This window comes from Sciurus vulgaris (genome assembly GCF_902686455.1).
Source record: "Sciurus vulgaris genome assembly, contig: HiC_scaffold_261_arrow_ctg1, whole genome shotgun sequence".
In the NCBI taxonomy this organism is placed as follows: domain Eukaryota; kingdom Metazoa; phylum Chordata; class Mammalia; order Rodentia; family Sciuridae; genus Sciurus; species Sciurus vulgaris.
In genome coordinates this window covers 1,174,142-1,190,668 of record NW_027632793.1, presented here as the reverse complement: position 1 = coordinate 1,190,668, position 16,527 = coordinate 1,174,142, and positions in this window count along the sequence as shown.

Genomic DNA, 16,527 nt, shown 5'->3' with positions numbered 1-16,527 from the left:
CTGTGACCTGGTGCCCGCCCTGCATATTCTGTCTGAGGTCACAGAGGAAAGGCCTGACAGCACCATGGCATCATGTTTCCCATGGCAAGCAGAGAAGCTTCTGCTCCTGGCTTCTTCAGAACAAGATTGAAATCAAGCACCAGCTCAGTTGCCATGGTCAGAGGAAAGAAGACGGGAATGAGTGCAAGGGAACTGAGGTTTTCCAAAATGTGATTCTAACCTCTTCAGCCAGGAAAGCACAGCACTGTGGTCCGTGGATCCCTCCAGGACCTGGCAGGGCAAGGGACTCCTCTGAAGCTTGACACCTCACACTAAATTTCAGGTCCACCAGGAGTCTCTGCACTCATTTGGCCACACCAGGCATCATGACAGCAGGCAATTATCCACCACCAGTTCCAATGGGCCTGGTTGGGTGGAGGTGTGCTTGGGGACACATGGATCACCAAGCTGAGCACTGGCTCCAGTGCTATTTCCTTCCTAATCCTCTCCTCCAGTACTAGGCACACCCAGAATACCCTAGTCAGGAAAATAGCCTAGGGCCCTAGAAACCACACTGAATAATGGCTGGTGAGAGCTCATGGCAGTGGAGCATGCAATGAGCATGGTGGTTTAAATGATCTTTGAATTGGGACACTTCACACTCAATCTTGTTGGTTTCTCCTTTTTTACTAGAAATTTCAGCCAGGTGACAGCTGGAATCTGGGAAGTGGGTCGTCTAGGTAAAGTTGGATGCATCTTGTAAAGGCTTATGTGGTGTCGTGGGAGTCATTCACTCAGGGTGTTGGATGGAGGATAGGATGGTGCTGACATGCCAGGAGAGATATTATGTGCTCACTACACCTACAATGCCATGCCTCCTTGGCTGTGGCCTTACAACAAAGATGCACGCAGAAATTAACCTGCTGAGAAATTCCAGGTCCTCTTCAACTCACCCCGAGATGCAGAAATGACTGTGTTCGCACATGTGTTCTTTCTCTTGACCAGAGTAGTGCCAGCCTGGAACAAGGTCCTTTTTGAAAATTTCCACCAGTCCTCTTAGCAGCCCCAGGAGGGTGCACACTATAAGTCAATGGATCATAGAAGAGCCTGCTGAAGGCAGGAGAAACACAGCATCACGTGGCATAACTTCCAATTTGAACATGCACTGTGTTCAAAGAGCTACGATGAAAATCTTCCAAGATGAATACTTACAGAGGGAGAGCAATTACATTGTTTTGTCACCAAAAGCAGAAGGCCTTTGGTGCTGAAAGCCTACTTCAATGAAGAGACATTCTAAAACTCTTCAGCCATCATCATCCACCCCCAAATTCCACAACATGTCTTCATGTTCAACCTACACACAAATACAGAAAGTAGTTCTTGACAATTCATTCTGTAAGCAAGCATCATTACAGACCCTATTTCCCCTTGCAAGGACCTCAAGGCCCTTGCAGACTTGTGGCTCTGTCTTGTTGCTCTCAAGGACAACTGATTATACATATGCTTATTCATAGCTTTTCTGGCACAGGAACCATAAGAAAAGGCTTTCTTTAAAACACAGAATGTATACCCATGAACTGCCATTTAAATGAGTTGAATTTGGAATATACAGCACTGAACCAGGCTCCTGAAATCAAGACTGCACCAAAAATTCACAAATATAAACAGAAACAGCTCTGCTGAAATTCAAACATGAAAACCTAACCTGGGCAAAACCTGAATATCAATACAGGAGTGGTTCAAGAATATCTTAATGTGGGTTCAGAGTTACTGAGCAAAAAACTTGTGCCACAGACATTTGCAAATTGTCAAATACTTTTCATTTCTTGACTTGCTTCTACCCACCAACAACCTGCAACATGCCTAATGTCTCTGTTTTTTTTTCTTTCGGTGTGAGTACTTGCAATGAATGTGTTTTTTTTTTTTTCTCCATACCATATAAATCAAAATCTGAAAATTCCCAGATCCATGGTAAACATGAGAACAACATATATTTTTCCCACATCTAGGGTGCATCTATTGAGGACATTCATCAAAATTAACAAGACTTTCACAAGTGCTCTGTTCCTTTTGATACTGGAATTCCACTAATAGTGGAAGAGCAGGTGGTAAATTCCCCTATTTCTCCTGACTGCTCTGAGCAGTAACTATTATGGATTCAACCCCAAATCCTACCATTTTTCATCAAGTCATATTCAAGCCAATGCAAATGAAAACTGACTAAAAATATCAGGGCCAAGTTCAGCAGTCTTTTGTCTTCACAAATTGGTATTCCATTTGACCTTGTGGTTCACATGGAAAGTGCTCAGGTGTGGATGTCTCTTTCATTGGCAGTCTAGGATTTTGTCCAAAAAGCCTCAAAACTGGCAAGAGTCAGTAGGTGTCATTTTTAATTTCCTGCCACTGCAATCTGTTGAACATGGCCTATCAGGAGGAGTTGCTGGAAAAAGATGGGCATAGCATACTCATGAGTGACAAGTAACTTCTGTATTAATGAGATTTGAAAGATGGGAATGAACATGTACTCTTAAGCAATGCAGGTGACTGGGGATGCAGGGTTCCCTTCGAGGAAAACTCCTTGCTGAAAGGTGTCAATAGAAATTTCTTGCACGTGAAAATGGTAGTTCTTAAACCGTGTTGATTACGATGAATAAAAGGTTAGCGTGATGGAAGCTTGTCTCTTTCAGAAGTGTTTTTTCTTGTGTGTGTGTGTGTGTTTTTTCCCACAGTGCTGGGGATTTGAACCCCATTCTTTCAGTTTGCAAAGCAAGCCCCCTACGAGATGGGGTATATCATTAGAACAGGGAGAGCTCCTTCAAGGTACTTGAGTTGATCATCTCAGGTTCTGTGTCTGTGTAGTTCTAGGCAGAGAATCAACCCTTGACAAAGCCAACCAATGACTAAGGAAATCTTAATTTTCCTTTTAACAATAATCTTCCAAATAACCATTTTTGCATATCAAGAACTACAGTCTAGGTGTGTGTCCTGAGGGAAAGAATTATCCTGTCGTTACTTAATGAGGAAACCGGTTGCAGCTGATCCCTGAGCAGAAAATTATATCAGTGATCCATGGAGGACAGGGCACCAGGAGAGGCAGGACTATGTGAGTATATGAACATGCTCAGGTTGTTAGTATGAAAGGAGATTTTTGGGATCATTCTCCATTGCCTCCCCAGACATTACATTCATAATCTACTGACACCCTCCTTGATTTCTTTTTCTTACTTTTCTTTTTGGCATTTTACTTTGGAAAATTCTAACCAGCAGAGTGCTGTGCAAAATGAACAAGCCAGTGATGGTTGTGGATCTTCCCTAAAATCTCAGGTATGGGTGAGGTAGCAGAAGGTGTTCCTCAGGGAAAGTCCAGTTTTCTTCAATGAGGGAATGCCTCATCAGCTTAGCCAGAAATGAGGAAATATATACAGGCAAAAGCAAGTGGTGATGGCTCTTGGTGTCTTGGTTCCTAGGACCTGTATTTGCTGGTAGAAAGGAAACATTCCTCATCTAATTTCAATCATCCTCTTGGTATGTCTGTAGGATTTACCCTCAAGATTTGTTATAGTGAAACAAAGGCTGAAATTCATATCCTGGATATCTCAATGATTCAGTTGCACCAGTTCCACTGAGGACAATGCCTCACATGGTTACCAGTGCTCCTGTGACTTGAGAGCAAAAATGTGAGAGTTCCTATAATCCAGGTGGAAGGGGCAGACATCCTGGTGGTCAGTGTGAATGAATAGGGGATTCCAGGCTCCTGTTGTAGAACAGTTGCTTTCTCTCTCCAGAGGGTTTTTCCAAGCCTTGGGCAACGTGGAGTTTGAGGAGTGGCTCTTGTGACCTGGAACCCACACCACAGATTCTTTATGAGATCACAGAGAAAAGGCCTGAGAGCACCATGGCATTACAGTTCCCATGGCAAACAGAGACTCTTCTGCTCTGTAGAGAAAAATGGAGTCTTGTTTAAGAGTACTTTCAAAAACTGAAATCAGAGTAAGGAGTAAACAACTTGCATGAGAAACTTAGTGGTCTTGCAGTGCCCCTGTGCAAGGACAGATAAGCTCTCTGCTCAAAAACATTTAAGAAAACTTAAAGACATCTGTTTTCTGCTCTCAAGTCCTGGCTCCTGGCCATATCCAGATCTGGAGACCAAACTTACTGATGGCACTGAGCTCAATATCTCCAGACAATAACTTTATATGTTTACTCCAGTGTATTTAAAAGAGATGAGAAGAACTCAAAGGTGTCAAGACTGCTTTCTTTGGTTATGTATGCTGTGAAATGCCCATGGTGTCTCTCCAGTTCTGAGTTGGTATGCTACCTGGTATGGTTCTTCTTTGTATATACTTTATGTCTTAATAAATACTATCTTTTCCTATACAGCTTGTGGTGATACATTCAGCAGATCTGCCCAAATAAATTATAAGTCTGTGCACACCAACAGGGAATATGTTCCTAGACAAATTGGCATAGTTGGCAAGATCCGCTGGGGTGCCAAAGCAATGCCATTGTTTCAGAAAAAGGACTGGTTAGATGTGTCATATGTGATATCCTGGATGGAAAGATGTTCAGTTTAGCTCCTTGGCTCTGGAATGGGCCATAGGGACTGGTTTGGGGGAACATTGGGATGTTAAATTGTGAATGGCTGATCCCCCTGAAGTGATTGAGGTTGTACAGACTGTGCCAGTAGATAAAGGCAAAAAATTTACCGCTATTTCTCATCGAGGATGGGCTCTATTGTCCGTCTTTCTGAAAAAAGTGCTTGCAGACACAAGATTTATTGTGTGAAAAACTAGCTATGGAAAAGGAACTCACTGAACTACAAAGTAAATTGACTATGCCACAATGTCAGAATTTCATTTTGGGAGATCAGGCTCAAAATTATCAGAATGTAGCTGAAAAGGTTAAAGTGTGGTGTGCTAAATATAAATATAAAAAACAGAAGGGAAAGGTAAATGTGAAGAAAGTAAATGCTGTAAATGCTACTGCAAAAGCTGATTGGGATTCTGATAGATGGGATGGGGACATTTGTGATGATACTGAAGATGATGATGATGTGAACTGGTATACTTTGGATGATGAGATTCATAAAGATGATGAGCAGAAATATCCTTCAGTTTTGCAGGCAAAACCTTTATCTAGGAGACATAAAAAAATGCAGTTCGATGAGTGGCGAGAGTGTTATACTGTACATGAGGACTTTACACAGCAAGAAATAAATGATATCTTAACAAAGTTTACCCAGAGGTCTAATGAGAAATTATTGGACTGGATGATTAGAATAACTGATGCTGGTGCCTGTGGTATCAAATTGATCAACAAATTGCTTTAAAATTTATAACTGTATCTACTAATCCATTTGTCCAAACGGCAATACGCGATCACCAGTATACTCAGGATATGACCTCCTTATTACCTTTAGCAGCTAGAGGATGTATTGGACAATATCCCTCTAGTTCTTCATGGCCCACTGAAACTAAACCATGGTACACTATGAGAGATGGAATTTATAGATTGAAGGGAGAAACAATGAAGACAGCTATTATGATAGGAGCCACTGATCAGTATTTAGGTGTATCTTTAACTTCCCCACAGCATAATGCTGTGGTTAGGACTTCTCCCCCTTCTTATAAAAATTTGATCATGACTTTATTTCTTGCTGAAACGGGCAACCCTATTGAACAGATTCTGGAAAAGATAGCTGAGTTATGAGATATGGGGGAATGAAATTCACCAGAGCTAAAAGATCCTGGAAGAAATGATTCAAAGAATATTGGAGGTAACTGTGTTTCTAGGAAAGAGATGTTTCAAGCATTATTAAAAGTATGAGTTAAACCTAAAAAGTTAGATGGAATACCAAAAAAGGATATGTGACAGATGTACAAGGACAGAGTAAAATGGTTTAATCAAGTAGAGGTAAAGAAAGAAAATGATTCTACTCTTGATAAAAAGAATTAACACTTTCCTCTCAGATTCAGGACTGTACCCCTTTGCAGATTTGCAAAAACTGGAATAGAGATTGGGTCAACCTCCAGTATCCGGGATAAACATAGTTTGAAAAGATTATAAACCTCATGTTCCTATAATAATTTTTTGAGAAATGGATCCCTACCCATGCCAATGCTCTGGTGGATACTGGAGCAGAGGCCTCCTTAATCTGTGGAAACCCTAATAAATTTAAAGGGGGCCCCATAACAATATCAGGATTTGGAGGAGCAGAAGTTCATGCCAAACAAAGAAAATATGGATGAGTATTGGAAACTTACCTAAACAAAAACATTCTATTGTAATACTCCCCATCCCTAAATATGTAATTGGTACAGATATACTTCAATGAATGTCATTAAAATTGACAGATGAAATATACAACTTTGCTATTAGAACAATACTTAAAGTAAACTCTTCTGCTGTTATAGTGGGAAAGGTACAAATGCCTCCATTAAAACTTCCTGACCTACTAAAGTGATTACATATAAACAATATCATATTCCAGGGGTCCATAAAGAAATTGGGGCTACAATACAAGTATATGTTCAGGCTATGGTTATGGTACCGATAACTACAGAATGGAATAATCCTATTTGGTCAGTTTGCAAGTCTGATGGAACTTGAAGGATAACTTTGGATTATAGAGAGTTACATAAAGTAACTCCTCTTTCAAAAGCTGTTGTTCCAGATACCATTACCTTCATAGAACGCATATAACCACTTCCTTACCAGGTATGCAACTACATTGTATGCAGTTTTAGATTTAGCTAATGCTTTCTTCATTATTCCTATAGATCCTACTCAATGGGAATACTTTGACTTTACATGGCAAGGGAGACAATATACTTTTACCCGCTTACCACAGGGTTATAAACATAGCCCTAACATTTGTCATAGAATTGTAGCTGAACATTTAAATGACTTTAATAAGGATTCTTCTATTTTTTTAACCCACTCTATTGATGATATATTAATACAAGTACAGAATAAAAAACAAGTACAAACCTGCTTAGAACAATTATTAGATCACTTACAACAAAGGGGGTGGAAAATTAACCCAGATAAAATTCAGGGACCTTGACAAACTGTTACTTTTTTAGGAATTATTTGAAAAATGGGACATCGTTTAATATTACCCAAAGCTTGTCAAAAAATACTAAATTTTCCAACTCCAACAAATAAAAAAGAAGCACAGAAATTTATTAGATTATTTGGGTTTTGGAGAAATCATATCCCTCATTTAGGGCAAATACTTCATCCATTATATAAAGTAACATGGAAAAAGTATGAATTTGATTGGGGTAATAAACAAGAGTATGCCTTTCAGGCAGTTAAGTTTGCTATGCAAACAGCTATGGTTCTTTGGTCAGTGAAGGAAGGGCCCCTAGAATTAATGGTAACAGTAAAGATGATGACTATACCAATTGGAATCTCTGGCAAATGCTCTAGGATTCTGGTCAAGAAAATTACCTGAAGCTGGAATACTATATGCTCCTTTTGAGCAACAATTATTGGCTGTTTATTGGGCATTGGTGGATACTGAGCATTTAACAATAAATCATGATATGGTTATATGACCTCATATTCCTATCATGACTTGGATAATGAGTAACCCTATATCTCATAAGATTGGACATGTTTAGGAGTCAAACATTATAAAGTTAAAATGGAACATACAATATAGAACCAAAGCAGGACCTGCAGGTATATTACAATTACATAAACTTATAGGAAATTCGCCTGATGCAAAATTTCCTGAAGTATCTAGTAAAAGACTTGTAAAACAATCTCCTATGCACAAGCAATCAACAGATGTATGAAAAGATGTTCAACATCTCTAGTAAGAAGAGAAATGTAAACCAAAACTACCCTAAGATTCCTTCTCACCCCAATTAGAATGGTGATTATCAAGAACACAAGCAAGAATAGGGGTTGGCGAGGATGTGGGGAAAAAGCTATCCTCATACATTGCTGGTGGGGTTGCAAATTAGTGCAGCCACTATAGAAAGCAGTTTGGAGATTCCTCAGAAAACTTGGAATGGAGCCACCATTTGACCCAGGTATCCCTCTCCTGTTAAATATAATAAAGGATATGATAAATTAACACCTACACAACAAGAACATGCATGGTTTACAGATGGATCAGCCAAATGTATAGGAAATGAACACTATTGGAGGGCCACAGATTTTGACCCATCTAATAAAAAGATATTATAAAAACACAGTAAGGGACGGAATAGTCAATATGCTGAATTATATGCAGTATTCCTGGCTTTACAATATGAAAAGGGAAAGAAATGTCATTTGTTTACAGATTCCTGGGCTATAGCAGATGGATTAACTACTTGGTTACCTAAATGGATAAAAATGATTAAATAATAAAGGATAAACAATTATGGGGAACAGAAATATAAAAAAGTATTTAAAAATACTTAAATGTACTAATGTGTCTGTGTTTCATGTAGATGCTCATTCTTGGAGAGACACCCCAGAACGTGAGTATAATACAGTGGTGGACAATCCTGTTAAAATAACCATTTTAGAAGAAAACACCTCCTAGTCTAAAAAAGATAAAATTATCCAGTTGGCTAAATGTGTTCATCAAAAGACAGGACATGTGTTGCAACTAATGACACCTTACCTAACTCAGGCCGACTCCTTACTCCCTGGCGAGTGAGATAGATCAAGGCCTCAAAGGCAGTTTCAATAGTTAATTGGACCACCATCAGGGATTTGTTAACAACAGTTCTGAGAACATGATCAGCTCGTGCTTGCCATATAGTTCTATGGGAGTCTCACATGCATGAAACCCCCATGCCTTGCTGAACTTTAAGCTGATTGATTCCCACCTAGACTCTACCCTACATAAAATCTGTGTGATTTCCTCAATAAATGAGTTCCTGCTATGACTATTCTCCCTGACGCGTCTGATTGTCCTCCGCCCAAAGGGCTGGGAGCGGACAGTCAGTTGGCCCTACCTATCCCGGTCTGACCTTCTTGAGGAGTGTCCCCTTCCCTTGTTGCTGGTTGAGAAGAGCAAAGGGGCTTAAACCCTGACATCTGGTGCCCAATGTGGGGTCCCTCAAGGCTGATCTGCAGCCAAAGCAAAGAGGCAGCTTCGAAACTGAAAGTACTGGAGATCAGACCAAGCGAGTTCTGAGGTAAGGGCAACCCTGAAAAGGTGGGGCAAACACACACCACACATTGTGACCCTGAGCTCTCAGCACTTAGACTCATGCTGAAGAGTAGGGGCCTTGAGTTGTCTGATACACAGGCAGAAAAAGCCTGGTACACCTTTACTCGGGTGGCCCCTTGGCTTCCCGCTGCTAATCTTTTTGACTGGTCCACATGGAATTGTGTAGAACAACTTGTTAGGAAGAGGGAAATCAATTTAGGGGAGAGTCCCCCATTGAGAGTCTGCCCTACATTATCCACCTTTAATTCTTGTTCCTCTCCAGAACCTCCCAAAGGGGGCTCCAAGTTTCTCTCCAAAGAGCAATCACCTAAAGATGATACTGGGAGAGAACTCACTGAATCTAACCTTCCCCCTACTTCTATGGCTTTCCCAGTAAATGTTACAATGTTAGTTTGGGAAGGAATGACTACCAATCACAAATTGGCCTGTGCAGGGATGAACGATAGCTCCATAGGAAGGTTGATTGTGGCTATCAAAGATATTGGCACACAGCTTCCGTGAGCGAGTGGGCAAATGGAAAGGGATTTCTTATCTTCAAGTCTCTTCTTTCTTGCACTTCTATGCTCTTCCTGCAAACTCGAACACCTCCTTTATTTTCCCAATCTTAATCCCTTCTCCTTCAACTTAGACTCAGTTGTTTCTGCTTCCATTCCTGGAGATAATGTTTAAAGTGATTACTAATGAGGAAAAAATGGCTAAAATGCCCTAGTCACAAAGTTTCTGCTAAAACCTGTCAACTACTTCCAGATCTCAGTCAAGGCTTACATTGAAATGTAAGTGGAGGAAGCCAGAATGCTTAGTAGGAGACTGGTCTCAAACTCAAGAGAAAAAAAAAAAAAAAAGTCTTACCTAAACTCCAGCAAAAGTAAATTTTACGGTGCTTTACTGAAGTAATTAATGGCCGTATCATTTTTCCAGGACTCTTGTTTTTTTTTTTTTTTAATTTTACATTTTTTTTGAGCTCATGACATTTTATCAGTTCTATTTTTTTATTCAACTAGAGTTTTTGAACATCTGTTACACTACAATGGAGATTCACCTGTAAAGTTACAAGGACTTTGACTTTGTGTTGTTTGTATGTTGTGCTGTCTGATGTCATGTTTTGTCTGTACCAAAACTGAGCACTCCTAAAATTAAAATTTAAAAATGGATCCAGATACTTTTAATTCATGTGATTTAAAAAGGTTCAATTCAAATTGGGTAAACTAATAAAAGTAAAATGTCTTTAAAAATAACTCATAAGACCCTAGGTGGTCAAACTAATAAAATGTTGATATTAATAAAATATCTAACCTCAATTTTTCTAGGACTTTCCTTCAACAAGAAAAAGTTGGCAAATACTGTTCAGGACACTTGTATAATATCTTGTTTTTTTTAAGAAAATAGGTGAATTAGAGTTAACTTGTATGGGATTACTCAAATGTGTTTGTAGAGACATCTGATTAATTTACAAAGTTAAATGTTTTTTTTAATTATAAACAAATGGGATACATGTTGTTTTTCCGTTTGTACATGGCGTAAGGCATACCATTTGTGTAATCATACATTTACATGGAGCAATGTAGTTTGATTCATTCTGTTATTTTTCCCTTCCCCCACCCCTCCCACCCCTCTTTTCCCTCTATACAGTGATTCCTTCCTTCATACTTGCCCCCCTCCCTAACCCTAACTCTAACCCTAATACTAACCATTCCCTCCCCTCCATTATGTGTCATCATCCACTTATTAGCGATATCATTTGTCCTTTAGCTTTTTGAGATTGGCTTATCTCACTTAGCATGATATTCTCCAATTTCATCCATTTGCCTGCAAATGCCACAATTTTATCATTCTTTATGGCTGAGTAATATTCCATTGTATATATATATATATATATATATATATATATATATATATATATATCACAGTTTCTTTATCCACTCATCAATTGAAGGGCATCTAGGTTGGTTCCACAGTCTGGCTATTGTGAATTGAGCAGCTATGAACATTTCTGTGGCTGTATCTCTGTAGTATGCTGATTTTAAGTCCTTTGGGTATAAGCCAAGGAGTGGGATAGCTGGGTCAAATGGAGGGTCCATTCCAAGTTTTCTAAGGAATCTCCACACTGATTTCCAGAGTGGCTGCACTAATCTGTAGCCCCACCAGCAATGTATGAGTGTACCTTTCTCCCCATATCCTTGCCAACACCTGTTGTTCCTCGTATTCTTGATAATCGCCATTCTAATTGGGGTGAGATGGAATCTTAGGGTGGTTTTGATTTGCATTTCTCTTATTACTAGAGATGTTGAACATTTTTCCATATGTTTGTTGATTGCTTGTAGATCTTCATCTGTGAAGTGTCTATTCAATTCCTTAGCCCATTTGTCGACTGGATTGTTTGACTTCTTGGAGTAGAGTTTTTTGAGTTCTTTATAGATTCTGGAGATTAGTGCTCTATCTGAAGTATGATTGGCAAAGATATTCTCCCACTCTGTAGGCTCTTTCTTCGCACTGCTGATAGTTTCCGTTGCTGAGAGAAAGCTTTTTAGTTTGAATCTATCCCAGTTATTGATTCTTGCTTTTATTTCTTGTGCTATGGGAGTCATGTTAAGGAAGTATCGTCCTAAGCCAACATGTTGAAGATCTGGACCTACTTTTTCTTCTATAAGATGCAGGGTCTCTGGTCTGATTCCGAGGTCCTTAATCCATTTTGAGTTTAGTTTCGTGCATGGTGAGAGATATGGGTTTAATTTCATTCTGTTGCATATGGATTTCCAATTCTCCCAGCACCATTTGTTGAAGAGGCTATCTTTTCTCCATTGCATATTTTTGGCCCCTTTTTCTAGTATGAGAAAATTGTATTTATTTGGGTTTGTGTCCATGTCCTCTATTCTATACCATTCATCTACCTTTCTATTTTGGTATCAATACCATGCCGTTTTTGTTACTATTGCTTTGTAGTAGAGTTGAAGATCTGGTATTGCAATACCCCCTGTTTCACTCTTCCTGCTAAGGATTGCTTTAGCTATTCTGGGTTTCTTATTCTTCCAGATGAATTTCATAATTGCTTGCTCTATTTCTGTAAGGTATGTCATTGGTATTTTAATTGGAATTGCATTGAATTTGTATAGCACTTTAGGTAGTATGACCATTTTGACAATATTAATTCTTCCTATCCAAGAACATGGAAGATCTTTCCATCTTCTAAGGTGTTCTTTAATTTCTTTCTTTAGTGTTGTATAGTTCTCATTGTAGAGATCTTTCACCTCTTTTGTGAGATTGATTCCCAAGTATTTTATTTTTTATTTTTTGAAGTTATTGTGAATGGGGTAGTTTCCCTAAATTCTCTTTCTAAAGATTCATCACTTATGTATAAAAATGCGTTGGATTTATGAGCATTAATCTTGTAACCTGCTACTTTACTGAATTCACTTATGAGTTCTAAGAGTTTACTGGTGGAATTTCCAGGTTCCTCTAAATATATAATCATGTCATCAGCGAACAGGGATAGTTTGAGTTCTTTTCCAATTCGTATCCCTTTAATTTCTTTGGTTTGTCTAATTGCTCTGACCAGAGTCTCAAGAACGATGTTGAATAGAAGTGGTGAAAGAGGGCATCCCTGCCTTGTTCCAGTTTTTAGGGGGAATGCTTTCAGTTTTTCACCATTTAGAATGATATTAGCCATGGGCTTAGCATAAATGGCCTTTACAATGTGAAGAAATGTTCCCACTATCCCTATTTTTTCTAGTGTTTTGAGCATGAAGGGGTGCTGTATTTTATCAAATGCTTTTTCTGCATCTATTGAAATAATCATGTGATTCTTGACTTTAAGTCTATTGATATGGTGAATGACATTTATTGATTTCCTGATGTTGAACCAACCTTGCATCCCTGGGATAAAACCCACTTGATCATGATGCACTATCTTTTTAATATGTTTTTGTATGTGATTTGCTAAAATATTGTTGAGAATTTTTGCGTCGATGTTCATTAAGGATATTGGTCTGAAATTTTCTTTCCTTGATGAGTCTATGTCTGGTTTAGGTATCAGTGTGATCTTGACTTCATAGAATGAGTTTGGGAGGGTTTCCTCCTCTTCTATTTTATGGAATACTTTGAGAAGTATTGGAATAAGCTCTTCTTTAAAGATTTTGTAGAACTCGGCTGAGAACCCATCTGGTCCCGGACTTTTTTTTTTGTTGGTAGGAGTTTGATGACTTCTTCTACTTCAATACTTGAAATTGGTCTATTTAAATTGTGTATGTCCTCCTCGTTTAGTTTAGGCAATTCATGTGTCTCTAGAAACCTGTTGATGTCTTTGAAATTTTCTATTTTGTTGGAGTATAGGTTTTTAGAATAGCTTCTAATTATGTTTTGTATTTCAATCGTGTCTGCTGTGATATTTCCTTGTTCATTCTGAATTTTAGTGATTTGGGTTTTCTCTCGTCTTCTCTTTTTTAGTGTGGCTAAAGGTCTATCAATTTTGTTTATTTTTTTGAAGAACAAACTATTTTATCAATTTTTGTATTGTTTCCTTTGTTTTGATTTTATTTATTTCAGCTTTGAGTTTAACTATTTCCTGTCTTCTACTACATTTGGTGCTGGTCTATTCTTCTTTTCCTAGGGCTTTGAGCTGTAGTGTTAGGTCGTTTATTTGTTGAGTTTTACTTCTTTTATTAAATGCGCTCCATGAAATAAATTTCCCTCTTAGTACTGTTTTCATAGTGTCCCAGAGATTTTGATATGATGTTTCTAGGTTCTCATTTACCTATAAGAATTTTTTTAATTTCCTTCCTAATAACTTGTTATCCATTCATCATATAATACCATATTGTTTAATCACCAGATGTTGGAATAATTTCTGTGTTTTACTCTTTCATTTATTTCTAACTTCAAACCATTATGATCTGATAGAATACATGGTAGTGTCTCTATCTTCTTGTATTTGCTAACATTAGCTTTGTGGCATAATATATGGTCTATTTTAGAGAAGGATCCATGAGAAGAAAGTGTATTCACCCTTGGTTGGATAGTATATTGTATAAATGTCCGTTAATTCTAAATTATTGATTGTGTTATTGAACAAAGGTTTCTTTGTTCAATTTTTGTCTGGAAGATCTGTCCAGTGGTGAGAGAGGCATGTTAAAATCACCTAGTATTATTGTGTTATGGTCTATTTGGTTTCTGAAATTGAGAAGGATTTGTTTGACATACATGGATGAGCCACTGTTTGGGGCATAGATGTTTATGATTGTTATATCTTGCTGATTTATGCTTCCCTTAAGCAATATGAAATGGCCTTCTTTATCCCTTCTGATTAACTTTGGCTTGAAGTCCACATTATCGGAAATGAGGATGGATACTCCAGCTTTTTTGCTGAGTCCATGTGCATGGTATATTTTTCCCCATCCTTTCACCTTTAGTCTATGAGTATCTTTTTCTATGAGGTGAGTCTCTTGTAGGCGACATATTGTTGGATCTTTCTTTTTAATCCAATCTTCCAGTCTATGTCTTTTGATTGATCAATTCAGGCCATTAACATTCAGGGTTATTATTGAGATATGATTTGGTTTCCCGGTCATTTGGTTCATTTTTAAAATTTTATTTATTTATTTGTTTGACACAACTTGTTTCCTCCATTATTTGACAATTCCTTTAGCATAATTCCTCCCTTTGCTGATTTGCTTCTTTGTTTTTCATCTCTTCCTCATGGAATATTTTGCTTAGAATGTTCTGTAATGCTGCCTTTCTTTTTGTAATTTCTTTTAGCTTTTATTTATCATGGAAGGATTTTATTTCATCGTCAAATTTGAAGGTAAGTTTTGCTGGATATAAGATTCTTGGTTGGCATCCATTTTCTTTCAGGGCTTGAAAAATGTTGTTCAGGCCCTACTAGCTTTTAGGGTCTGGATTGAAAAATCTGCTGATATGCGTATTGGTTTCCCCCTGAATGTAATTTGGTTCTTTTCTCTCACAGCCTTTCAAATTCTGTCTTTATTTTGTATGTTAGGTATTTTCATTATAATGTGTCTTGGTGTTGGTCTGTTGTAATTTTGTGTATTTGGAGTCCTATAAGCCTCTTGAACTTGATTTTCCATTTCGTTCTTCAGATTTGGGAAAGTTTCTGATATTATTTCATTGAATAGATTGTTCATTCCTTTGGTTTGTTTCTCTAGGCCTTCCTCAATCCCAATAATTCTTAAATTTGGCCTTTTCATGATATCCCATAGTTCTTGTAGATTCTGTTCATGATTTCTTACCATCTTCTCTGTTTGTTCAACTTTGTTTTCAAGGTTATATATTTTGTCTTCAATGTCTGAGGTTCTGTCTTCCAGATGTTCTATCATACTGGATATGCTTTCTATGTAGTTCTGAATTTGGTTTATTGTTTCCTTCATGTCAAGGATTTCTGTTTTTTTTTTTTTTTTTTCAATATCTCTAACTCTTAATTGAAATGATCTTTTGCTTCCTGTATTTGCTCTTTTAACTGTCGATTCGTGCGATCATTCAATGCCTGCATTTGCTCTTTCATCTCATGGTTTGCTTCCCTGATCATTTTAATTATGTACATTCTGAACTCCTTTTCTGTCATTTCTTCTGCCATGCTGTCATTGGATTTTATTGTTGTAACATCTAGATTTGTTTTGAGCATTTTCTTCCCTTGTTTTCTCATATTATTCAGGTATCAGTGGACTACTGAGATTTGCAGATTTCCTCTATTGACTAACAATGTCCTTGAAGATTTCTATATATATCCCCTCTTAGCCTTCAGTAGCCTGAAGTCTTGGAGGAAGTTGATAATGCAGTGCTCCACAAAGAAGCTGCCTCTCTAGGAGTGGTGGCCTTCAGGTGGGGTATATTCCCTGCTAGTGGGCAGAGGTGCCTCCATTTTGTGACCAGTGGTCATCCAATGGGGAACTAGGCTGCAGGCTGAGGCAAGGCCTGTTTGGGCCTGTGTCTCTGGTTTTACCGTCCTTGTGGGGAAACCTCACCCAGCAGGGAATACTCACTCTTTGAGGAGGTCTCACTGGTTAGTTCCCTCCTAGAGGTTCCCCTCAATTTACAGCTACCGTCTGGGCTGGGCTGCCTTCCTCTGCAAAGTTCCCAGGGGCCCCAGCCCTACCTCCTGGGCCTGGGAGCCTCACCCTTCACAGATGAATCTTCTTAGGCTGCCCCTCCTCAGAGAATCTTCCCGCAGCCCTGGAACCTTCGCTCCGCCCCTAAGCATGTCTCTGTGGGGCTCTTCCAGCAAGAAGCCTCCTAGATCCTGGGACCCTGCTCTGCACCTAATTGCCTGTCTATGCAGCCCCTCCTCTGAGCAGCCACCTGGGGCCCCGGACAATTGCTCTGAGTCCCAGAGACCCACCACATGCCTCTTCCTCCAGACA